Source organism: Myotis nattereri (genome assembly GCF_964212035.1).
Source record: "Myotis nattereri genome assembly, chromosome: 2".
Classification (NCBI taxonomy): Eukaryota; Metazoa; Chordata; class Mammalia; order Chiroptera; family Vespertilionidae; genus Myotis; species Myotis nattereri.
Genome location: NC_138076.1, coordinates 27,311,048 through 27,336,083, shown reverse-complemented (window position 1 = coordinate 27,336,083; position 25,036 = coordinate 27,311,048). Strand labels below are relative to the sequence as shown.

The following is a 25,036-nucleotide window of genomic DNA, read 5'->3' as shown; positions in this document are numbered from 1 at the left end:
AAGTTGCCAAGTGCATTCACCTCTCAGTAAACCTCCTTCTGTAAAGATGATGCAATAGAAGCCCCTTATGCTGTGATCCCAGGTGCTGAGGGCACACATGCCTCTGCACTGCCTGAGGGATCCTTAAGAGAGAGATGCCTTCCCACTTCGGGTCAGGTAAGGCCGCCGTTATCCAAGGCATGGCTTCCTTCTGATTTCTCCACCTTGGGAATCAGAAATGTACACTCTCAACACAAGCAACAGACGTCCGGCTATGCTCAATTACATACTCTCTTTTGTGATCAGCATTTCAAATGCATAACAACAACAAAAAAGCCACATGCAGGGCGATGACAAAGATATTTAATATCGTAATACCACCCCCAATATCATATTCTAGCCAGTGAGAATTCATCACAGACACTACTTTTTCTGTAGATCGTTATTTGGTTCTGAGCAACATGAAATGAAGTTCAGCTAAGCAAACTTCAGAAGAATCCAGTAACTTATATCCTTCCAGAATACTGATCCCCTAAGTGTAAATATTACCCATAAATTAGAGTGCACCCAGGCAATCAACAAATTTGCTGAGTGTCTCCTCTGCATCTGGCAGTATTCTAGGAGTTGGAGACAGCAGTGAACAAGAGATTAAAAAGCTGCCATCGTGCAGCTTTTATTCTAGATCTAGGAATCTAAATTTTTAGCAAGTTAACTGGATTTTTGTCATTTCCATTTTCTTTCAAGGTTTATTCATGATTGTAACTCCAATCTCCCTTTGATTCCCCCAAATTCTGAATTGTTAGAACTGAAAGAAATGTCTTCGGCAGCTCTGTGCATGGCATGAGTTCCAGGCAGGCAGGGGACCTGGATCCTAGCTGTGCTTGTATGTCTGACCGTAGATGGTCCCTTTACTAATCTGAGCCTTACTTCCTTCATTTGTTAAATAAGGACTGGAATCAAGTCTAACTCAAGCACAGTAGTCCAGGGCAGTGATGGCGAACCTATGACACGCGTGTCAGAGGTAACACGCGAACTCATTTTTTTGGTTGATTTTTCTTTGTTAAATGGCATTTAAATATATAAAATAAATATCAAAAATATAGTCTTTGTTTTACTATGGTGGCAAATATAAAAAAATTTCTATACGTGACACGGCACCAGAGTTAAGTTAGGGTTTTTCAAAATGCTGACATGCCGAGCTCAAAAGGTTCGCCATCACTGGGCTAGGGTGTTTGGAAATATATTGGGGGTGGGGGGCCCAACTTTCTGGCTGATGTGATGGCTGAGTAGGCCCAGGAATGCTGAGCATCCTGCACGTCACAGGACAAGCCTTGCCCAGGTCACCGGGCTTGTGAGAGCTGAGCTGGGAGCAAGACCACAATCTGCTACACCCAGTTTGGGGCCCTTTTCAGGGCACCATGCGAGTCCATTCTTTTAAGGATTATCTAGAGCAGTGGTTCTCAACCTTCTGGCCCTTTATTTTTTTACAAATATATATATATATATTTTATTGATTTTTTACAGAGAGGAAGGGAGAGGGCTAGAGAGTTAGAAACATCGATGAGAGAGAAACATCGATCAGCTGCCTCCTGCACACTCCCTACTGGGGATCTGCCCGCAACCAAGGTACATGCCCTTGACCGGAATCGAACCTGGGACCCTTGAGTCCGCAGGCTGACGCTCTATCCCCTGAGCCAAACCGGTCAGGGACCTTCTGGCCCTTTAAATACAGTTCCTCATGTTGTGACCCAACCATAAAATTATTTTCATTGCTACTTCATAACTGTAATGTTGCTATTGTTATGAATCATAATGTAAATATCTGAAATGCAGGATGGTCTTAGAAGATCCCTATGAAAGGGTCGTTCGACCGTCAAAGGGGTCACGACCCATAGGTTGAGAACCGCTGATCTAGAGTGACTTGCTCCCTGATTTCCATTCATTTGAAAATAGGCCGGGTAAGACAGTGAAGGTGCCTTTGATGGGAAAGCTGTCTGCCAAGATCCTCTACTCTGAAATCCTCAGACTGGGTAGAGCAGGTCACCTCTAGTTATTGTTCCAAAACTGCCTCAATTTTTAAAACATCTCCTAATTTCTATCAGGAAAGTCTTTTCATAGCTGAAGCTCATAAAAATTAAAATTATTGTGTCACCTAGATCTAATCTCTACTAGGATCTAGCTAATTTGCACGGCTATTGCATCTTGTTACACAAAGATATAAGCCTTATTATAACCCTGGTTCTCTCCCAAAGCCTGAAAGGGATAATGCTAAAATAATTTACAAGCAAATTCTCACTCCATGGAATATAAGCCGCTGTGGGAGAATAATAAGTGAGCCAAGCAAAAACCTTAAGTAAAAACATCTTATCAAATAAGCAATGTAGTTAAACAGCTAATCTTTTGATTCTCTGGAAAGAGGGTGCAATGCTGACTGGCTGCGAGGTAAAAATCAGACCTTTCCCTGCTACGTATCATAAATGAAAAGAGGAATTTTCATCTTTTGCCAATTAGGTTGAAATGTCACCTCTGCCTCCTGTCCGTGTGGTGAAATTAAAACCTGGCTCCTTACAGTTATTTAACCTCTAACCTGCCCTTAATGCATCTATTTGGGAGGCTGATGGCTACAGAAGGATTACAAAACATCCCCAGACAGATCCTGGTTCCTAAATTGATGGTTCTCAAACTGTGCACTGAGGCACCCCAGGGCACCAAAGAGAGTTCACACTGTTTTTCAGAATATTGTAAGTTTCCAAGCAAAGCATGTGTTACTAGACACCTGTTGGACATCATGCAAACTCCTAGCTCAAGGTAGTTCACATTTCAACATTAGATTGAGCTACATTCCTTCCGATGATATCACCGCTTTGCGAAACTACATTTCAGCAGTTACTGTGATAAAAAGCAACTGCTGCACAAAATGAAGTGGCAGTTTGTAATCTGATTCCAACGTTTAGAAGCTGTGCAGTGCCCAAGAGATGCACACATCCCATTATTAAGTAACTGGGCTTAGGAATGAGATCAAACTATTTTTCTTTCAATTTATTGTATTTTTTTCCAAACAGCTATAAGTTGTTAGGACACACGCATAAACTAGTGAACCTAACTAATAAAAAAAAACAAAAACCATGGTTGGCCATTTCTTTTAGTCAAGGGCGTTGGAAAAATTAATGAGACACTAATGGCATCATGAACTGAGAAAGTTAAACCTCTGACCTAAACATTTTGGTCAAGCTCCAAAATACGGTGGAAATAGGGAAGTTTCTTTTTCAAAGAGCAGCTATTTGGGAAAAGAGATCAGCTCCTGGGCCACCTCTCTGAGCAGTCACAGTGGCAGCAGCAGCCACCGTGGCCCTGTGGAAGGGCCAGGACCACCAGGTCCCAGCTCCCCACGTCGTGTTGGTCGCTGCCACCTTTCTGGAGGTTCAAATACGGAGGGATCTGCATCCCAGAACACTCAGCTGCAGCAGCTCATGGACCACACTATGGGCTCCGTGAGGGCAAGGATGTCCCGCTCCTCCCGGAATCTCCCGCACCAACTTGCAATGGCTGACTCATGGCTGATATCCAATTAACTAATCAATGAACCAACAAACAACTGAATTATCTCAATTATGTAAGCAGGGAAAGGAAAAGGGAGGGACCAATGAACAGAGATGTTTTTCCCTTTCAGAATGTAAAAATGTATAGAATGTTAATGTTGATAAGAATTTATTTCATACCTACTATGTGCCACGTACTTCACAAACATTAATCTCAATCCTTAAAACAACTCTAAAAATACCATTCATTGCATTTTCCAGATGCAGAAAGTGAAGGGCAGAGGGGACCAGTAATTTGTACTGACTCAGGCTGCTAACGAGGAGTAGCACTGAGGTTCCAATCCTGAGTCTGGAGCCCTGTGACGCTACACTGCCTCTCCTCCAGAAACACTCGAGAATGACGCCAACACCAAGCTGCTCAACAGCCATGTGCACCCCCAACTTAAAGAAGAAATTCAGTAGAAAGGGAATGTCTAGATACCACCTTCATTCTGCTTCAAAGGGAAGAAGACTACCTGAATACACCTACCATGTTGAATACAAGTATCACGTTGATGGCTACGCACTTTTGTTCCCCAAACCGAAATGAGTCAATAGATAACTGGAAATTAGAAGTGTAGTAAATAGGGTAACCAAGAAGCTACTTCTCTGATGCACTTTTGACTCTTCCTCAAATTTAGTTATCTTCTTGCCCCTAGCCGGTTTGGCTCAGTAGATAGAGTGTCGGCCTATGGACTAAAGAGCCCCAGGTTTGATTCCGACCAAGGGCACATGCCTGTGTTGTGGGTTCGATTCTCCACCCCACCTCCCCCACAAGTAGGGGGCATGTAGGAGGCAGCCAATCAATGATTCTCTCTCATCACTGATGTTTCTATCTCTCTATCACTCTCCCTTCCTCTCTGAAAACAATAGAAACATTTTTTTTTTTAAATTTGGTTATCTTCTTTCATTCATCTACTTTTTTGTCTCAACTTTCTCCCTGATTTTACTCAGGGAAAATTTAGAGACCTTCCTTGAGGGGGAAGGTATAGACTAAGAAAAGAGGTTAGAAGGAAAATACTGTTTGAAAGGAACTGAAGACTTAAATCCTTTGCCATTTTATCACCTTCCTTATCAAAACATCAGGAGGTTCCATTCAACCAGCCCATACGTAATCAGCTAATCTACACCCAAGTACAGTTCTCACTCCAACTTTAGGTCAGAAAGGACAAGGCTATAGGTGAGTGTTTTATTTCGCTTTGTTGCAATAAATTATCATAAAAGTCACATGTAATAAATTGTGCGATGGTCCTTAATCTAATTTCATTTAATCCCTTTTCTCCCCTTATCAAGACCTCCATTTCTTGGCATAGGTCTCACAGGCTTGGGACAAGGGGGGTTTTGGCACATATTATAAACTTAGAAAACATATTTAAAGGTGCAAGCGGCCCTGGTTGCCAGTGTTTCTTATACTGTGTATGAGATTCTGGTTCTCCTATCAATTCTCTGGGAAATTCTCCCAATAGATTGCCTTCCTGTTTAAGTTAGTCTAGTTGATTTCTGTTTCTTAGAACCAAGAATCCTATTAAATTATATCCAACACTTTAATTTTCCAACAAATAGAACTTTAAATATTAACCACCATTATATTCTTTCAAAAATAGATATTTCAAATTTTAATACATAAGAAAAAAGACCAGAACTTCAAAGTAAAGGTTATTCCTTTAAAGTGAATATTACCTCCTTGAAAACTTCACTGTATTTTTCTCCTTTCTCTGCAGATGACTGACACCTTCACCAGAGACTGGATTCCAATCCAATTCCAATGCACGCGGTAACCACAAAGTGCATTCAAACCCTAACGTGTAGTAAGTCTCAATATATGTTTCTTGAATTGAAAATATGCAACTCTTTTTTCATTTTAAATCCTCACCCAAGGACATGCTTAGAGAGAGGAAAAGAGAGAAGAGGGAGAGATGTGAGAGAGAAATATCAATTGGTTGCCTTCCATTCGCACCCTGAATGGGGATCAAACCTGTAACCTAGGCATGTGCCCTGACTGGAATCAAACCTGCAACCTTTTGGTGCACCTGACAATACACAGCCAACAGAGCCACTCCAGACGGGTGAAAATATGCAGCTCTTTACTAAAATACTTACCTGTAAACATTAATATTTCTAATTAACATATATTTTTAAAGAACTTCAGGAAAAAATTAAAACATCAACTTGGATTGAACTTTATTTCTTCTGGTGACCTTGACCATATGATCATGTTTGTAATGCTATAAAAATCTAAGTCACAATTGGGCTGCAAGTTTCCAAAAGGTTAAAATTATTTCGTCTGTCCACCCTCCATCTCTGATTTTCATCCCTACGTGCCCCCCAACTCTCACACACAGCCCCATCAGCTCCTTGCCTTCCCTTCTCCATAAACCTAGGCTGACCGGATTCAAGGTTCGCTCTCAATTCTTCAGGAAAGCTATTACATAGCAGGTCAGGGCCTTTGAGTGAAGAGACAACTGCTTCCTAAGTGTCAGCTAAACATTTTGAAATGGTGCTCTTTCAGGCACCCGAGTGTAATTTACAGTTTTAGAGTCATGATTTTCCACATGAAAGGTCCATTAGTGTGATGAAAAAAAAAGACAAGTAGCTGGCTCTTTAGAACAGTCAAATCAAAGCCTGGAGTTTGTCATGCCCTCTAGCTGTGTCAGACCAAACATTTCTGCTCTTAGTCATAAAAATAAATTTTTAAGTGTCCTACAAGCATTTCTGGATGAGCAATAAGATCCTATTTGTTGAAGAAAAACAAGTGAGGAAGTGGGTAATTTTGAAACTGATTTTAACTGCAAATATAAGCAAATTAAGAAAAGAAATAACAAGGTCTAAAATTAAATTTCAAAGATCTTATCAACGTAAATACAGTTTGTTCTATTACATAATAAAAATAAAAAGTGATTTAAAAATTTGAGCAAATGAAAAATAAAGCTCAGGGAAAGAAAAGTCTCCAAATAAAATAAATCCCTTTTGATTTTTTTTTTAATTTATTTATTTTAAGTGTGAACCTTGGGAAAAAGACACTTACATAGAAGGGCTCCTGGTGGCTACTTAGGCTCAAATTTTTTTTTTTTTTTTTAAAGAGCCCCATAGCCATTTCTACACAGGGGCCTCTCATGCAGACTGCACTTCATGGAGAAGGCTGCACTGACCTACCTGCCTCTGCACTGAACTGCCTGCCCACACTGTTCCTAGGATCCTATTTCAAACATATAAAGGAGTTCCTGGGATCATATGTCAACCAATAGGATTGACACTTTTCCCATCCAATCAGAACTGCTCAGCTCGACCAACCAGAACAAAGCTATTATGAACAATCAGGACAGTGCCTTTTGGACCAATCAAGTTGTGGGGATTTGGAGTCCTTGTTTGCATGAGGACAGACCAATAAGGGACCAGGGATAAGGACTTCTGTCCATATAAGCCAGTTCCCTTCTGGCTCTGAGAGCACACTTTCCCTTCCCACCTAAGACTGAAGACTTCGTCTCCCTGGCTGAGCTGAAAAAACGGGGACTGTCTCAGCAGAACAGACCAGAGCAGACTAGCACAGAGAAGAGCAATTTAACCAGCGAGGGGCCTGGCCCTGGCCGCCTAGCCCCAGGGCTGCCTCACAGCCAAGCTGTATCACGATTGAGCTGTTTGCACTGAATAAAGTTTCCTTCTTCACTGCATCCCCAATTGGGGATACCTGCTGGTGGTGAATTGACTCCAATAATCATTAGCTGACAAAAAGATTCATTATATTTTTTTAAAGTAATGTCTTTAACTTACTTTTTGTTATTTTTAACTATGGTAAAAGACACACAACGTAAGATTTACCATCTCAACAATTTTTAAATATACAGTTCAATAGTGTTAAGTACATTCACATTGTTGTGCCACCAATCTCCAGAAGTTTTCATCTTGCAAAACTGAAACCCTTTGCCAACTAAATAACACTCCATCCTCCCCTCAGCCTCTGGCAACCACCATTCTACTCTGTCTTTAAGAATCTGACTACCACCTCATATAAGTGGAATCAAGTCCTTTTGTGACTGGCTTCTTTGACTTGGCATAATGTCCTCAAGATTCATCTCCTTTGTAGCATGTGTCAGATACCCTTTCTGTTTAAAGTGGAATACTATTTCATTGTACGCACACACCACATTTCGTTATCCACTCATTTATCGATGGAAATTTGGTTTGCTTCCAACCTTCTTTGACTTACTTTTTAAACAACTTATTTAACTAAGCAGGCATTGGGGCTGGAGCCAGACCACCTGGGTTCAACTCCCTCCCCTCCATGGTAGCACAGAAAATACAAATGTTAAAAAGAAAGAAAGTAGAGGAAAGATGGGTACACTGTGAAGCACTCAGCAAGTTAAAATGCTGACACTGCGAGGCTCTGATGAGGGTTTTCAGATACCGGAAGTTCATTCAAACATTTGTTTTCCAGTATGAATATGAACAAACGTATGCTACATGCTGACCATGCAGAGACCGTGCCTCCTTGGAGGGTGACGGTGGCCAAAGGACAGATATCTAACAGGTAAACAACTGTAAGCAACAGGGAAAATAAGGCGCGAGAGGGACACAATGGCCCAGCCCCACCCGAGGCCAAGGCTCTAGAACAGCCATGGGCAAACTACTGCCCGGGATCCGGCCCGTTTGAAATGAATAAAACTATTGGAAAAAAAGACCGTACCCTTTTATGTAATGATGTTTACTTTGAATTTATATTAGTTCACACAAACACTCCATCCATGCTTTTGTTCCGGCCCTCCGGTCCAGTTTAAGAACCCATTGTGGCCCTCAAGTCAAAAAGTTTGCTCACCCCTGCTCTAGAAAGGCTTCCCAGAGCTGAGTCCTAGAGAAGGAACAGTCAGGAGGACACAGAGGAAGGAGAGGCACTGCCAAGAGGGGACAGCAGAACGAGACGTGGACATGAGAGGGTGAAGCACAGCCTCAGAGGCGAGATACCAACTCGATGAAGAGGGAATCTCAATATGCAGAGCCTCAAAGGAACAGAAAAGAAAATAACACAAGTCCTAATTAAGTGTCAATCAAAAGGAAGAAATGAAAACCCACCGGAAGTCAGGCATCACTGGATACCCATTCTGGTGCCAATATGAATCTCCTGGCCCTTGGCCGGAGCAGCTAAAAGCAAATTATGGCTGAGGTACGCACTAAAAGCCTAGCAGCAAACGCTGAAACTCATTAAAAGCCCACAGACCTGATGTCACACCTCATTCCATTATATGGAAATACTTTCAAAGCCTACGGCAAGTCCAAAAGAAGGCCATTTATCAAACAGTGATCTACTCAAGTCTCTGCTTTTTCAAATATGAGCAACTTGCCAAGTTACTACATTATAGTTTTGTATTAGTATTTACTTACAATACCTGCTTCTTTCCAAAAAATATTGAATCTACTACTGTTTTATTTTATCTGGTAGTCTATCACAGGGGCTCACAGAACTGCAAAGACCTATAAGGTTATTGTCTACAGAGTTTCTATTCCCCAGGAACTAACCAGACCATGAAAATGAGAAGACCGGGATCTGTGCCCTGCTCAAGTCTGAGTCCGAGAGACCATCGTGCAAACAGTAATGATAATGCAATGACAGGTGCCAGTATAGAAGAGTGTGGAAGGGGTTAAGGGAATAAAAAGAGGCACGTTCAGGTCCAGGACATACCTTTGTTCACTTTTCCACTCACTCACTCACCCTGTCACCCATTCATTCCTTTCTTCAGTGTCTCATAGGCGCCAGGAGCTTTATCTAAGTCAGTGGTCGCCAACCTTTCGGACCTCACGGACCACCAGTTGGCGACCGCTGTTCTATGTGTTGAGATACCTGTACAGGAATGCTCCACAGATGGCTGCTGAAGGATGAGTAAAAGTTCCTTGGGTTGGGGGTGAGAGGATGGGAAGGAAGAAAGTATTCCAGGTAGAAAAAAAGAGTTTGGCGACCAACACAGCTTCTAGCAGTCACAATGAGTGGGGGAGGGACAGGCAAGAGAGAGAGAGATGGAAGGTGGGAGACTTGAAAGGGTGTGACCAGGAGCACAGGTTGCAACACAACAGTACACCTTTCCCTTGACAAGAGGACGAGGATTAAGGATGTGTGGAAATGTGGATGCGTTTCAGGATAGAGCAGTGGTTCTCAACCTGTGGGTCACGGCCCCTTTGGGTGTCAAACGACCCTTTCATAGGGGTCACCTAAGACCATTGGAAAACATATATATAATTACATACTGTTTTTGTGATTGATCACTATGCTTTAATTATGTTCAATTTGTAACAATGAAATTGGGGGTCACCACAACATGAGGAACTGTATTAAAGGGTCGCGGCATTAGGAAGGTTGAGAACCACTGGGATAGAGAGAAACAAAATGCCAACATGCCCCCCCCGGTGTGGCTCAATGGTGAGCGTCGATCTATGAACAAGGAGGTCACAGTTCCATGCCCAATTTGCATGCTCGATCCCTGGTAAGGGGTGTGCAGGAGGCAGCCAATTAATGATTCTCTCTCACCATTGATGTTTCTATCTCTCTCTTTCTCTTCCTCTCTAAAATCAATAAAAATATACTTTAAAAATAAAAAAGAAATACACCAACAAGATGGGGTAAAAACATGATGAGTAGCAATTCACTGAGAAGAAACCATGGTTGAACAGGCTCTGTGAAGGACGTGTGTAGGACACAAGGATGTACGTCAAGCATGTCAAAATCAAAGGCTAACACGGGTCAAATAAACAAGGTTTAAGTTTATGTGGGCCGCAAGAAAACAAAAGCTTCAATTTTCATAGAAACGTAAGTTTATTTTGATAAAGACATGCTGAATATAAAGGGCTGAGATAAATGAATAATCGTTAACATAAAATAGGACATTTTAATAAAAAATAATATTTTTTTCTTGAACATTAACTTACCAGACACTGAATAACTGCACAAATTAATAGCGTAACACAAATAAACCTATTTTTCTTGTTCTCCAAAAGTGAAATATTTCCTGTTGTCCACACCAAACAAGTCAGTCCAAAACTAATGACGTGGCAATCGCTGCTAAAATATTCGCTGCTAGTATTAGTGGAGAGAAATGGTGAGCCTGCACATAAGGTGCGTAAGGGAAATGAATGCATCATGATTATTGTAGTTCGTTATTAATAATTATGTATAACAGGATATTGTAAAAAATAAGTTATGAAATTTTTATTAAAAAGTTTCTTACATACTGTTATATTGGCTGGGCCACAAAACTATTCGTTTTGGGCCACAAGTTTGACATGCTTGATGTACGTATTGCAAACCTTTTATGGCCTGTTATTAAATATTTGGATCAAACAACTGAAACAGGAATTTTAGGGGTAAAATGGGGCAGTTTTAGAAATTTCGAAATTAAGGGGACCATGGAGGAAGCACAGGGCTGCAGAGCAGCAGAAGGTATATTTCCATAGAATAGGAAAGCTGAAAAGCTTCAACAAGTACATTTCCATAGAATGAGGGAGCTGGGAACAGCAAAAGGTCTATATTTACAAAATAAAGACAAGGAAGCCCTTCATTCAGAAGGAGAAGAAGAAAGCCCAAAGGCAATAGGAAAACCATAAGGAAGGAGGCAGAGAGAACCTCACATGGGACATGTGAGGTTTGACCTTTGAGCCCAGGAGTTACTATAGTAACCAGTCTAAGGGACTAGTGACCCATCAGAGGGAATATCCAGGGACCATGCTCTGCAGCCTTTGTAAGCCATAGGAAAAAGGAACTCAGTGAGACCCTTTCCTCTCCTCACGTAGGAGTCTGTTCTGTGGGACTCTTTCCCTCTCCCCATGTGGGAGTCTGTACTTGTCCTTCAATAAATCTCCACCTTTGTATACCACTTTCTGTCCGTGGATTCATTCTTCGATTCCGGCGGACACAGAAACCAGGTTCCAGTCCAACAATTCCATTTCACAATCAAACCTGTCCTTGATTGCATTCCATGACCACCATACATTGGTATGGATTTTCTGCCCACCTGAGGGAGAAACAAGCCTGACACTTTTCCCAATTTATCGTTTATTGCTTGCAGGTCTGCTGAAGGTCCACACTCTGAGTCTATAAAAGACTCAGTCAATAGGAGCAACTCCTGGAAAACGGACTTTCCCAAGCTAACACTGCCCTGGTGGAGACTCGGCTCTCTGTAACATCCTGTGTCTCTGCCAGGGGATCCACAGCACTGTGACCATCACTAAAGCCCACCTTGTGATGTCCAGCCCTGCCCTTTTACTTCCCACCCGCCCCGACAAGCGTTTCCTGTCTTGCTACTGTAATAGCTTCATCTTAGAGCACAAACATCCTTTAACGTTGCATTGGCCGAAGTAGACCTCAATAGTTTACTTTGGTTCTTCCATACAGTTATCTCAAGGTTTTAATAATTATAGTCTACATTGTATTCAAATGACATTGTTCTCTTCTACATCATCCAAGTCATTTATAAAAACATTAAAGATCACAAAACCTAAAATTAGAGCACTTCCATATGCCCCACAGGTTGGCCCTGAATCACTCAGTCTTCTTAACCTCCTGACCTTCTACTCAGAAAAGAATTTGTGAAAAATTATTCTTTGGTTATTTTTGCGTGTATTATTAACCTCTGGCCAAGGTTGTTTTTATTTTTCTATTATTAGCAACTCAGACGCAAGCCCTTTTAAACTCCTCATACTCTATTGTTTTAGTACAAAGCACTTCATTAATACAAAATCCAATGTTTTGACTTCCATGTTTTAATCATAACCAGTGTAACAAGTGAAAACAAGAAATACAAAATCATGAACAAAACCTCCATAGAAGCTTGTTAAATGAAGAGGAAGAGCGAAGGGAGTTTTCTTGGTGATAAGTATATGCTGAGCACAGCTTACCTATTTTCATTATGATGTCTACTGACTAATTTCTGAAGAAAACCAAGAAAGGTTTGCTCTGCTGAAAATAAGAACCATATTTATAACTTCCCAATTCATGCTGCTGCATTTCAACGTCTATGATGTCCCCAAGGTTCCTTTTTTTAAAAGTTTAGTTTTGCCAAATGTAATAAAATATCTTATTGCAGAGAAACACAAAATTACTGGTTACAAGAGCAGAACTAAAGCAACGTTCCAGAGATTCACACTGGTCCCCACACTAAAACCAACCATGTAATCCATTAGGGGACGAGTCTCCCAGAGTTCTAGAAAGTATACCCCTCTGATGTTATGTTAGAAAGGATGATCATTCTTCAATTTCCTAAGCCATTTTACTTAAATTATTATTGTGTGGCATGGTCAAAAATGATGGGCTAAATATTTGAGAAAACTTAATATTCTGTCACAACTTCCAAAAGGAGAACAAATGTTCCTATTCAAGTGAACAGATTTTTTAAAGAATCATGTCGTTCTTCTAAGTACATGATTGGTTTAAGTCATTTGCCACTTTGGGAAGAGAGAAATTCTGAAGAAGTTGGTAAAGTCAAATGTAGATTACATGGCTTTACAAAATGAATAAAAGGATTCAAAGCAGCCAAGTAATTTCATTACTTTGAAAAAGTATTCATATCTTAAAATAATTTGCTATTCATCACACTATTGAGAGAGAAATGAAATTAACATATTTCAAACATAGCCAGAATACTGAGTTCAATCAAACCATGCAAAGCTCATTTCTTAAGTAATGTATGATTAACAGACTCACTTACCTGGAAGCATATAAGAAAAGAAGGTTATGGGTGGAACTACATCATTCCTCTACTGGGTAAAAAAAATACTTCGGCTTCTCTGCTTGAAATGGAAAGGACTCTAAAATACAAAAAAATACAAAATAAAATAAAGAAAAGAAATGGGAGGTAGCCCCTGTGAATTTCCATGTCTTAAATGTAGGTGGTAACATTTTAAATCACTTAGGATTTAAAATACAACGCATAAAGTATTGCCCCAAAATTAGAGTGGTATTTCTCCCTTCCCTATCTTAACGGGTAAAATAAGAAGCACTTGTTTAAAAAAAAAAAAAAGAAAGAAAGAAAGAAAAACTCACAGAATCAAGGTTTAATAAATAGTGAAAGCCATGAAGAAGTGAGTGTAAAAGCAAAGCGGAGGACTCATATTTACTTGATAAAGAACATTAAAAAAAAATAGGAGAAGGAAAGAGCAAACCTCGCAAGAAAAGAACCGTGCCCGCCGCCCGCGCGCTGCGTCCTCCCCAACTCGGGCCGCTCGGCTCCGCGGCTGGAGCGGCACTGGGGCCCCGGCTGCCAGGCGGGGCAGGAGCTGGAGTGCTGCCCCCTCTGAAAGGACCGCGCTCGGCGCACCAGGGTTTCGTCTGATGGTTCTATGCAATGATTTAAAAAAACAGCAAGCCCTCCTGGAAGTTTTCCACGGGGGAAGGAAAGGGAGCGCACGTCCCGAAAGAATCCGGAGGCGGCCAGGAGAGCCAGATTCCCAGGACCAGCCCGCAGCACGGCCGCTCCGCCCCGCCCCGCGCAGCCCCCGCTGGCCCCGCCGCTCGCTGCTGCTGCGGAGGAGCTCAGCTCCGCTCCGCTCCGCTCGCTCCGGGCTGGGTGGGCGTGCACGCCGGCCGCGGGGCAGCGGACAGCAGCCCCCACCCCGCCCGCCCGCCCCGGGCCCAACGCCCTCCTGTCTTCCCAGCAGAAGGAGGCAGGAGAGATGCGGCCACACCGCGTGCCCCCACACCAGCCCGGCCTCGAAGGAATTCCACTGGAGGACACAGATGTGTCAAGGAAGATAAGAAACAGATGGAAAAGAGATAACAAGCGAGGCACTCTGGAAGCAACAGCAAGGAAATATCCTGGAAGAGGGATTGCGCCCTCCTGTCCAATGTGTTAATCATGCTATCTTCAGTTAATTACCGCAGAGCCCGTCTTCCCCAAGAGTTCTCAGATTTTATCTCACCTGTCTTTCTACTTCGAGTAATAGCGAAAAAAAAGGAACTCCTGTGCCCGTTTTACTGCAAGAATTAAAAAAGGTGCAGCATGTGGACACACGGCCAAAGGGAGAGGCTGAACCCACTCAGGCCTGCAGCCACTGGCCCTTTCTTCACGGGGACAACCTCCTGGAGGCTGAAGCTGACCTGTCACATTTTTGTGTCTTCCTTCACCTCAGTTTGGAGGTTTTCTCGGAGGCACTGCCATTAACAAGGTCAGCAGGAGGATGAGGTGCATCGCTGTAGAGGTTTGGAGTCCAGGGGTATCCACACACTGCCCCCAGGATCCTGTGGGTTTCCTGTTCCAGTGGGTCGGCCCAGTGGGTTCTCTCCAGCCCCCTGGCAGCGCCCTCTACAGGCTGCAGCTGCAGCCCTGCCCCTTCTGGCTTTGATCTCCCAGAGCACACTTCCCTCGCCTGGCTAATTAATCTATGTCTAAATGGAATTGTAGTTGGCAGAAAGGCAGCAATGCCAAAGTAGAATAATCACATGGACCTGCATCTGAGTTGTTTTCCATCCTTGACAACAAATGTTACCCCAGAGCCTGCAGGCCAAGGGTTGAAATGAGTTTATAACTTGGCTTTCCATCTCCTCGTCTTATGCTCAGCCACTTAAATTTTCTTGTCCGTCTTTTAGCATGCAGGGGGTAGCTTTGGAGGCTAAATCGCCAGCATGGTCTTCCTTGATATCCTTAATAAATTTTCTTTGCCGTCTAAATAAAAGCGGGGTGAAATCCCCATTATTCCAAACCACTCTTGTTTTTTTGTTTGTTCTTTCTTTCTTCCTTCCTTCCTTTCTTTCTTTCTTTTTAGAGTTGGCAGAGCCATTTGAGACTTTATTTTGGGGAGAAAAAAACAACACTTCATTTGACACTTAGCTGGGGGCACGGGAAAGAGGCAGTCCCCCAGGCAGTAAACTCCCCCACCCCAAGGGTGAGCCGAGGACTGGGGCTGAGCCTCAGGCGGGCTTCCTGGGTCCGCAGCTTCCGGGCACAGCTCCTTTCCCAAGGCTTGGAGGACAGGAGGGCCCGCAGTCATCATTCACTTGGGAAGGACATCAGATGACTCAGGCACCAGCTTCCCATCGCGGGTCTCAATCTTCTTCACAACCACCGTCTTGGAGGAGCTGGTGCGGCTGAAGCAGCCAGAGCTCCCGCCAGAGCCCAAGTTGGCCTGGAAGCCCAAGCCATAGTTGAGGTTCCCATAGATGGGGTCCTCAGCCCCCCCGAGTAGCCGCTGGTGGTCCTGGTGTGGAGACTCACGTTCTGCATCCCTGATTCCAGCGGGTTCTCCTTGCCCTCCAGCAGCTTGCGGTAGGTAGCTTGACATTCATGAGCTCCTGGTACTCGCGCAGCTGCCGGGCCATGTCCCGCTTGGCGTTTCTCAGAGCGGCCTCCAGCTCAGCCACCTTGGACTGAGCATCCTTGATGGCCAGCTCCCCACGCTGCTTGGCATCAGCGATGGCAGCCTCCAGGGAAGCCCTCTGGCCTTTGAGGCCCTCAATCTCAGCCTGGAGTCGGCTGATGTTCCAGTTCATCTCAGAAATCTCAGTCTTCGTGCGATGCAGGTCATCCCTGTGCTTCCCAGCCAACGTCTGCAGCTCCTCATACTTGATCTGGTACATGGTCTCAGCCTCAGCCTGGCTGTGGTTGACGATGTCCTCGTACTGGTCCTTGACCTCAGCGATGATGCCATTGAGGTCCAGAGAGTGGTTGTTGTCCATGGACAGAACCAGAGATGTGTCGGAGATCTGGGACTGCAGTTCACGAATCTCCTCTCCATACCGCTGCCTGTAGAAGTTGATCTCACCGGTCAGCCCTTCCAGGCGGGACTCCAGGTCTACCTTGTTCATGTAAGCTTCATCCACATCCTTCTTGATGAGGACAAATTCGTTCTCCATCTCTGTGCGCTTGCTGATCTCCTCATACTTATTCCCCAAGTCCTCCACCAGTCCCTGCATGTTGCCAAATTCTGCTTCCAGCCTCAGTTTCTCCTGACCCAGCGTGTCCAGCTGCCGCCGAAGGTTGTTGATGTAGCTCTCAAACATGTTGTCCATGTTACTGAGAGTCGTCCTCTGCTGCTGCAGGAGGTTCCATTTGGTCTCCAGAATCTTATTCTGCTGCTCCAGGCTCCTCACCTTATCAATGAAGGAAGCAAACTTGTTGTTGATGGTCTCGATCTGCTCCTTCTCCTGGTTGTGCATGGCCTGGATGTTGGGGTCCACCTCCAGCTTCAGGGGGCTTAGCAGACTCTGGTTCACTTGGACAGCTGTGATGTTCCCCATACCCCCAGCCCACTGTAACCCCCAGCCAGACTCATGCTGGTGCCCAGGCCACCTCAGTAGCTACTGCCCACAAGGGAAAAGGACGGACGAGGAGCTGATGGGAGTGCCCGGTGCACTGGAGTACCAGCGGCTGCTGAAGGCCCTCGGGGTCCAGAGGTGGACACCTTGTAGGTCTTCTGGGTCGCCCTTGTGGACATGGTGGAGGCTGGAGTGGAGGCGAGAAGGCAGAACCAGACAGAGATTCGAGAAGAAGCCAAAAAGCTGCTTGTCCAAACCACTCTTGTTTTAATAATGAAACTAAGTAGACTTTCAGCTCATACCTCCACATGATTATTAATAATCTAATTTGTTCTTCTCACACCAAAAACTTGAAGAGAAAGGCTTAGTTTTTCATCTACACACTGTCGTTTACATTCATCCAGCCTCCAAGAGTCTGGTCCTAGGAATGCCGAACTGCAGGTGAAGAGCCACAGGATGGCTCAGCTCCTCCCTGTTTTCCTACTAAAGAACTTATTAAAAGTTTGATCCTTGGCTCTGGGAAGTACATGGTCTCCTTAGCAGTTACACACATCATGTGCCCCAAGAAGGTCATCACCTCAAGTTAGGAATGGAAAAAGGAAAGAGACAGGAAGGCAGAACCACTGACAGGACTCCCCTAGAGGTCACTGTGGGAGGATTCCTGAAGGTGAACCACATGCTAAGGACACGTGGGTGTATTCAACTGGACACATCCCCCATTAGAAGAAAGGGAAGAAACCTCAACTGCACACCTATCATGTTCCATACACTGTGCTAGCTGCATTACATATGAACTTATTTGACCCCCACAACAATGCTATGGATACATGCATAATATTCACATTTTACAAATGGGGAACGTGAGGCTCAAAGGTGTTAGGAAACCTTCCCAACTAGTATATGGTAAAACTGGGATTTTTCTGACTTCAAAACCTAAGCTCCCATCAATAGATGAGTGGATAGCAAAGCTGTGATACATTTATAGCATGGAATACTATGCAGCCATAAAAAAGAAGAATCTCTTATCCTTTGAGACAGCATGGAGGGACCTGGAGAGCATTATGCTAAGCTAAATAAACCAGTCATAGAAAGAAAAGTATCACATGATTTCACTCGTATGTGGAATCTAATGTAAGCTCATGAACAAAATAGATCCAGAGACAAAGAAGCATGGAACAGACTGACGAATCTTAGAGGGAAGGCGGGGGGGGGGGGGGCGGGGGGGGGGGGCGCGGCGCGGTGTAGGTGGGGAGAGATTAACTGGGGAACTTATATGCATGTATGCATAGCTCATGGACACAGATAATAGTGTGGTGAAGGCATGAGAAAGGGGGGTATAGAGTGGAGAGTCAATGAGGGACAAAAGAGGGATATCTGTAATAGCTTCAACAAATGAAGATAAATAAATCTATATAAAAGCCTATGCAACCATGACCGGTCGCTATGATGTGCACTGACCACCAACACAGACGCTCAACACAGACGCTTAATGCAGGAGCTGCCCCCTGGTGGTCAGTGCGCTCCCACAGTGGGAGCACCACCTAGCTCATGGCTAGTGAGCGCAGCTGAGGCGGAGCGAGCCTCTCCGGACTCCGCGGCAGCAAGCAGTGGTGGCAGCAGGCGCAGCGGGGCGGGATGAGCAGGGCTTGGGCAGTTCCAGGGCTTGGGCTCCCCCCTGGCTGCCTGCTGCTTGGCCCACTACTACATCCCTCAGGGGATGTCAGACTGCGGGTTTTGGCTGATTCCTGCAGGCCTCTGGGGATCTGGCCAAAACTGGCAGTCTAACATCCCCTGAGGGGTCCTAGATTGTGAGAGGGCACAGGCCAGGCTGAGGGACCCCACCAGTGCACAAATCCATGCACCAGGCCTCTAGTAAATACATAAACCTAAACTCTAAAAAGAAAAAGGAAAACAAGCCTTTACTTTCTCTATTATGCAACACTGCCTTATCTACAGGTGCTAGTCCTCGAGAGTGATTCCCTAACAGAGGTAGGTGCTCGCTTCATTAACGTGGTAACTTGGCAGAGACTGCCACTGAGGCCGTGGGAACACAGACCCTCCCCAATCTCCTGAATCCCTCATTCTTCATAAGAAATCACGGTGACAAAAGCACACTCTTGGTCAAGTCTTCCTGAGTATCAAAGAAATAGACAATAAGAATGTGCTAAAAATGCAAACTAAATCCAGCAAAGCAATGGATGGTACACAGAGTAGATATAGTACCTTGCTTTGTCCAATTCCAAAAAAATAGTTCTCAGTAACATTCCCTCAGTCTAAATACTTGTACCCAGGTCTGAGGTCCCCTCTCCCGTCATCTGATGCCCAATGTGTTCTCGAGAGACTGGCACAGAGTGTGAGGATGATAGAGGAGCTTCTGAGTTTTAGTTATAGTAAAACTACGAGTTATAGTAGCGAGAGAAAGCAAGATGTGCATGAGAGTGACTTGGAGAATGTCCATGGAAACTTCACATCCTTGGGTTTTGGAAAAGTCCCAGTTGGGATTCTAAAGGTCAGGAAGTCTGCGGCACCCACCCCACAGTAACAGAGTTTGTCATACATCTATTAGCAGCACTCCATGAATAAGTCAGCTGTCATCATGCTAAAAGAGGACTACCAAAAGTCAACTATTGAAAAGATCAGCTGAAAATGAGGACACTGAGATCAAGAACAGTTGAACAGTCTAGGAACCGGTTCTACTCAGTGTGCAATTAATAAGGGAAGGTTCCCAGCATTTTCATCTCCAAGGAACTTCAAAAACTCAATTGGCCCCATGGTGCGACAATACCCATCCAGGTGCCTTGTAAGTTCCAAGGCTTAATCTAAACCATATGTGAGACACATTGATTCCTGAAATGTGAAAAATAAGGAGGGAAGACTAAAAAGCCTTTCATCATCGGTGTGCCTCAAAGAATAAATGAAAAGCACCAAGAGACTAGATATGTGTCTGCCAACTGGAGCTGCCTCGTGAGATTTTCTCTGTGCACATGTAGATAATAACATGTGTGCTTTTAAATCTTGATGGTAATGTTTTTTTATTTGTATAAATCAATGGCGTCCTCTTTGTTATGGCACTGGAAGACAGAGCAGGATTGGGGTCAGGAACTGTGTAGCCAACTTCCAAAATTATCTTTCTCAAGAATATGTTTCCGAAAAGAAAGTGCTCTCCGATGCTGCACATTACAAATCACACGTTACTATATTCTTGACCACGTTCCTTCCACATTAAATAATGTTACTGAAAATAGTAGGTTTTAGGGCACAACTAACTTTAAAAGCCATGCGTTCTTCCCCAAAAATGTTGTTCTCTGTTATTCTGTGAAATGAAAAACAGGGTCTCTGTGTCCTGCTCTCATGTGAACAGAAGCAGACCAAACGAGAAGATATCTGTTTCTCATTCCTAATCCTTCCAGTGCAGGTAACTATTACTTCTTCCCTTCAATTTCTTACTCTGGTGAATGGGGATAATCTCAGATACTATTAGCAGAACTATCAAGACTATGAACAAAATTATCTTACTACTAAATTATATGAGTCTCTTTTAAAATATATGGGTTTATTACCTTTAAGGGTATCAAATAATTTTCCCTTATACTCCAAAGATTTATCCAGTGCCTCCCAAGCTAGGCATTGGGGGGGGTAGGGGTGGGGGGTGTTCCTGTGAGTTTCCTCTTTGAATCATCTCCACATTATCAACATGGGAACCACTAACATGATGAAGGAGGAAATGACTCACCTGCTAAATAGAGATACAAATTACATGCTGTTAGAGCATAACGAAAGACAGTCTGATTTGGATTGGAGAGGAACAAAGCAATAGTCTCTTGAAGAGAAACTAAATTGCTCTGTTTGCCATTGGTTGTGAGACCAATAACCCAATTGTTCTCCTAAATCAGTTAAGATACAGACAATTGATGCACCTCCATAAAAGAAAGCTGTTTCCCAGTACAGTCTGCAGTGTCACAGTTACACTCACATGCAACTGTTCAGTTTATGAGATACCCTCTCCCAATAAATTCTTCTGGCCAGCCCTGCTCCTATTAGATATTGCAGCTGCTTGACACATGCTAGGTATCATCACAGATGCTAATGAGGCATGAACAGTGTTTCAGAGAGATTTGCTACAGATAATCCTGTGCAGAACAAGATATTGGGTGTTCATCTGTTGTGGACTGACTGTGTCCCCTCCAAACTCATATGTTGAAATTCTAGACCCAATGTGATGGTATTTGGAGGGTAGGGTCTTTGGGATCTAATTCTGTCATGAGGGTGGAGGCCCCATGACTGGAATTAGTGTCCTTAGAAGAAGAGGCCAGAGGGCTAGCTAATTCTTTTTTCTCCATGTGAGGATATAAAGACATGTCAGCTGTCTGCAACCCAGAAGAGGGCTCTCACCAGAACCCAGCCATGCTCACACCATCATCTTGGATTTCCAGTCTCCAGAACTGTGAGAAATAAATTTGTGCTACTACCCAGTTTATGGTGTTTTGTTATAGCAGCCCAAACTGACTAAGACATCATCTTAAATGCTTTACTATAAGACTTTAGACAAGTCTATAACTTCTGAGTCTCCACTTCCAGATCTGAAAAATAAAGGCGTTGGACTAAATCAGTGATTTCAGTAAAAGAAGATATCTTTATCCGTTGTCTTCCCACCCCCACTGAGAATCCCTGTGTGTGAGAAGATATGTTACAGATGGGCTATGTTACAGCATTTAGACTTAGATGTTAAGACTTGGAAAGGGGAGCTTAAAAATAGTACAAGCTCTTATAAGAAGTAAAATTATGTCTTTTCTGAGTAGAAAGATTTTACCAGACTACTTGATGATAGGAATCATTTGACAATCAAAACCATGAGTTTATCCATTAAACAAGTATTACATCTTGTCATGGTCTTTCTGACACATAGCTGGCTGGCAGAATCAAGCATGGACAACTTTCCATTCAGCAAAGTAAACTCACCCCAAAGAAGACATAATCTCAAGAAGAGCTCATCAAGGATACAATGTCCCAGGCAAAAGGGGCCTTTACATGGGGTACCCAACAAGAACAAATCATGTATTCCAACACCCTACGCACCAACAGACCAGCCCCAACAGAACAGAAGTAGCAACAAGGAAGGGCACAAGTGTGTGGTTCATAAATACCAGATCGAGTCCCAGTACTGCCAGTGAGTTATTGTTTGACCTTGGGCAAGTCACCTGCAACATAAAAGTGTGGACCAAATAATCTCCAAGTTATCTTCCAATACAGAAACTGCACTTACTTTTTATTGTTCTCCATAAAATCTATTGCCACTAGAATCCTTGCAGCATCTTTAAGGTCAGTATATACATCTCCATTACGGGCTATTTTTCAACTCCTGCATTCCCAGGCTTCTTGGGTAGAGTGCACTCAGGACAATTGCCCAGGACACAAGTTTGAGATGCAGAATGGGTAATGTTTGTTTTCTCGGTCTTTATGATTCCCTCTGGCTAAATGCTACCCTCTACACTGCCAAGTCTCCGTACTTCTGGCACTGAGGCATGATCTATAGTATTCATAGGGCTGGTGACATGGTGATAGATGAAGAAATTAAATCTTTCACCAAACTTGAACAGGCATTTTGAATGGGAACTTTTTTCCTCTTCCTTCCCAGATGCAGGAATGTCAATAGTTGAAAGATACTATGATGTTGGCAAAAAAATCATTACAAAAATGGACTTGCCTCCCAAATGATCTCTCATTATCTTGCAAATGTATTACTTTTGCTGTATCAATTTTTTAGTTTATTTCATGTTATGCTCCAGCTGAGAGGGAATTGGGAACACACTGTCTACAATTTCAAAAAAGGACTGAGAATAAATATTTCACCATGAAAATGAAAACTATGTATAAATATTTATGCAATTGAATTTGAGTCAATTCATTGGATGAGGCCAATGGAAGGATGCTTTCTTTATACTGAGAGCCAACAAGACAGAAAAAATTTAATCTTGACATTCAAATAAATAGTAATATTGCTTATAGACACCATTTTAAAAATACGCATATGGAATATAAGTGGGTGTTATTCTCAGGGGACCTACAATTGCTGTATATTCTTTACTATGTATATGGATTAACAATGAAATAGGGGGAGGGGGAAGAACAGGAAACAGATATTTAATCAATAAATATTTTTTATTATTTAAAAATTATTTTCACTCCATATTATGGCCAGTTTGGGAGTACTGAGCAATAAAAAGAAATGAACTATTTGTACACTGGTCAACATGGATGGTAATTATGCTAAGTGAAAGAAGACAGACAAATAGCAAGCATACTGTATGATTTCATTTATATAAATTCTAGCAAATCAGTTTTGCCTATGAATGGGAGTGGAGGGTTGGGAGGGGCCAGGAGGGACCAGAAGGGGTAGGATGGCAAGATTCCCAAAAGGGACATGAAATTTTCCTGGTGATACATGTGTTCATTGTCTTGATTTTGGTGATGGTTTCATGTGTATATCAAAACTAATCAAATTGTTTTGTATACTGAGTTTATTGTATATCAATTATACCTCAACAAAGCTATAAAAATTACTGAGTAGAGAGACTAAAATCAGGAAAAAAATTTTTAAATAAGTAACAGTTGAAATTTGGGGGTAATTAAGATAGCCATTGGATGTAAAGCTACAGGGAAAAAAGCTACAATAGTCCCATAAAAGATTTCTGATTGCTGGAAGTTCAGGTTTTCCAATCCCAGGAAAGTGTTTCTGAGCACCAATCTCTCCCTTAAAAAATATTTTTCTTATTTCCTTACAATTTTTGACAGAAATAGTTCTAACTACCCTCATGGTAGTAATAACAATAGCTAGCATTTATTGAGGACTTACTATACACCAGACCCCAATCTAACTGACTAGCTGATTCAATCCTCACCTAAGGAACCCAAGAGATGGGTACGATTATGATCCTCCATTTTTAAAACGATGATATTGAAGTTCACAGAGGTTAAATACTTGCTTAGTGTCATCCACCATCTCAGGGGTGGGCCTAGGATATAAACCTAGTTTGAGCTCTTGAAAGTAAACTTCTCTCCCTCTGCTAGACACAGGGGATGATGGGATTGATGCTATAGATCATTATTTGCTGACTCAGACCTCTGATGACTTTAAAAAAAACTCTGCATCAAACAACTGCATTTACTAGTCTGAAGGCTGATCTTTTGCTTGGAAGCAGCAGAGAAGGTCGTTAGTGAAGTGATGGTGGAAGGTGGGGGTTACAGCCAGGTAGAGCAAGAACAGGAATGGCCACACATCAACAGACTTGATTCTGCCCGTGACTGTAAACTTGGGCAAGCCATTTCTCCTTAAACCTGTTTCCTCTTTGGTAAAATTAAGGGTTTGGACTAGTCAAATTCTAAGACTCCTTCCAACTCTGTGATTCTGCCAGGCCACTTTTGGGGAGGACTCCTTATATTTTGTAACTGGGATCAAAAATTTTCCATGATATCCTGGCCAGTGTGGCTCAGCAGTTGAGTGTCGACCTAGGAACCAGGAGGTCCCAGTTGGATTTCTGGTCAGGGCACATGCCCTGGTTGTGGGTTTGATCCCCAGAGGGGGGTGTGCAGGAGGCAGCCAATCAATGATTCTCTCTCATCATTGATGTTTCTATTGCTCTTTCCCTCTCCTTTTCCCTCTGAGATCAATAAAATATAATTTTTAAAACATTTTTTCCTTGACAACAAACATACTTCAGACACAAAGCTTCCTCCAACCCCTCAAACACCTGGATGCCCCCTCCACACCTAGCAAATTCCTTCATTGTTTCCCTAAGATATTCTCTTCCCAAGAGCCAGCCCGAAGGGAAGGCCAAGGAGAGGAGCAAGGTTTCTCAGCCAGGGCCGCCATGTTCTCCCATGCACTCGGACAATCTTTTCACTTCAGCAGCACTAAAGAGTTGATTTGGACTTTCAGGTGGTGAAAAGGAGGCACCCCACCGCGCAGCAGCTCATTCTATTTTCCCTGTGAAGCTTCTGACATCTGCGATGATCCAAAGTACTTAGGATGTCATGGCTATAGGTGCCAGACTCCATTTATTCCATCCCTGTTAGCTCTCTAAAGTGGCTATTCTCTCCTTGCACTAAAAACACATCATTTCCTCCTTTTAAATGATAGATTTTGTGACCCTCTGGGGAGATATAAGAAATAAGAGCAACTAAATAAGGCAATTGTAAACCATTTCAAAATCCATAAAACCTTCTTTATCACAAAAGAAACAATGCCAGCTTGGGG

The 25,036-nt window shown here is 43.1% G+C and overlaps 1 protein-coding gene and 1 pseudogene across 4 annotated transcripts in view; both read right to left on the bottom strand.

Moving 5' to 3' along the window:
- The window catches only part of CSGALNACT1 (chondroitin sulfate N-acetylgalactosaminyltransferase 1), a 300,121-nt gene that overhangs the window by 143,259 nt on the left and 131,826 nt on the right, over nt 1-25,036 (bottom strand). Inside the window, exons 1-2 of one of the 3 annotated variants that reach the window (XM_081085040.1) lie at nt 13,695-14,082; nt 13,241-13,340 (exon numbers count right to left, since the gene is read on the bottom strand). The exons of 1 other annotated variant lie outside the window; for it this stretch is intronic. The gene's annotated coding sequence lies outside the window, so the exon portion shown is untranslated. Of the gene's footprint in view, nt 1-13,240; nt 13,341-13,694; nt 14,083-25,036 lie in introns of those variants that run through there. One more of the 3 variants, XM_081085041.1, reaches the window with a different exon arrangement.
- On the bottom strand, nt 15,522-16,961 carry LOC308514755 (keratin, type II cytoskeletal 8-like; annotated as a pseudogene). Its single transcript has one exon. The product of its transcript is annotated as a keratin, type II cytoskeletal 8-like (transcript).